We start from the raw sequence: 1,967 nt of genomic DNA, 5'->3' as shown, positions 1-1,967 counted from the left end.
GTTTGAAGGCCATAAGTCGTGGCAAGGGTGACCAATTTGAACAAATCTAAATATATTTTGAAATTTGATGCTATTTTCGACATTTTTGGTTTCATTCAATAAAATTAAAAAAAAAAAATGTAAAAATTGTGCGTTTGACTTTCTTGCGTTTTTGTTTATCTCACCCTGTTTATCCTCAGCTAATGTTCGTAATATGTATATTGACCGTTCATGGCGGTGGTTTTGAAGGAGTGGGTAAATATTGTCCATTTCGAATATGACCTCAGTTTGATATAAATATTACAACGTGCCAGATTTTTACTATATCGACTACTTCCTTCACTTTATATGAGATATGTACCCATATGAATTTGTACCCGTTGTAGGGGAGGTACCGGAAGGAGTAATCCGATATATTCCGTCTTCACATCAAAGTTTGTGATAATAAATTTGATGACAATTTTACCATTGTTTTTTTTTTTTTTTTTTTGTTTCTAGGCTGACTGATTCTGGGTCGTGGCATTGTTGGAGTAGAAAAATGATGTTTTACACAAGATTTTACTTCAGATAATTTCGGTGGGATTTAAATATGGTCTCAAACTCAAAAGATCGTTGAAGATTCGAAAAATACTACATGCAATGCCTATTGAATTTCCAACCATGTTATCCATATGAACAAAAACCCAATACATTTTCTGTCAAAGATTTCTTTTAATTCACACTATTAGTAAATATTGTTATTAAAAATATTTCAAAACATTTTTAGTATTGAAGGAAGATGTATTTGATAATAATGCAAAACAAGTGAAAGGGGCGTTAAGTCCGGCCGGTATCAACTTTTAATACAATCCACCATTTGAAATAATCCACGTTTTAAGATGAAAAATTTACAGAAAAGCAAAATTTACAAAAAAAATAACAAGTAAAAAAGTTCTGCCGGGCCGAACTTTAAATACCATTTTGAACGAATTTGGCAATTTTCCAAAAAAATAAAGTCAGTAAAAACTTCTGTAAAAATTTTAAAAATACAGAAATTAGCCGTCTGTATAACGAGGAAAACCTGCACAGGCAAGTTTTGCTTTCGAAATTTTTACAAAAACGCTTGAATGCGAACAATTCCAGTGAAAGTCTGTAAATGGAAATATTGAACTTCTGTTATCATTTTCTGGATTTAAAATTAAAATTTTGAAAATTCCAATTGTAATTTCTGAATTTTAATTGCAATGTTCTTAAATGTATTATACGTATTTTAAATACCATTTTTTCTACCCTCCACCATACTATGGAGGGTATATTAATTTTGTCATTCCGTTTGTAACTCCTCGAAATACTCATGTCAGACCCAACAAAGTATATATATTCTTGATCAGCGTAAAATTCTAAGACGATTTACCCCTGTACGTCTGTGTGTCTGTCTGTCTGTCTCTTGTAATCACGCTAATCTTTCGAACAAATTGAGATAGAAGGCTAAAATTTTGCACACATGTATATTTTGCCAGTAGGCAGGTTAACTTCGTAAATGGGCCATGTAGGTCTAAGTTATCATATAGCCCCCGTATAACGGTACCTCCCGATATTCGGTATTTTGATGATTTTAGCGACATTTTTCACCGGAATTGTTTCAAATTTGGCATTTGAAGTTCGTAGAGGATACTACAGCATAAAACAGAAAATGGGCCATGTAGGTCCACGTCTTCGTATAGCCCCCATATACCGTACCCCCCGATATTCGGTATTTTGATGATTTTAGCGACATTATTTACCGGGATTGTTTCAAATTTCGCATGTGAAGTTCGTAATGGATACTTCAGCCCATGCCAGAAAATTGTCTGTGCAGGTCCACGTCTTCGTATATCCCCCATATAACGGTACCCCCTATATTCGGTGTTTTGATGATTTTAGCTACATTATAAACAGATTTTTCTTCAAGTTTCGCATTAATATATTGTAATAACTTATGACAAAAGTTGCCTATGCAGGTCCACGTC

The sequence above is a fragment of the Musca domestica genome, unplaced genomic scaffold (genome assembly GCF_030504385.1).
Source record: "Musca domestica strain aabys unplaced genomic scaffold, Musca_domestica.polishedcontigs.V.1.1 56, whole genome shotgun sequence".
NCBI classification, from domain to species: Eukaryota; Metazoa; Arthropoda; class Insecta; order Diptera; family Muscidae; genus Musca; species Musca domestica.
This window is presented reverse-complemented; position numbering follows the sequence as displayed.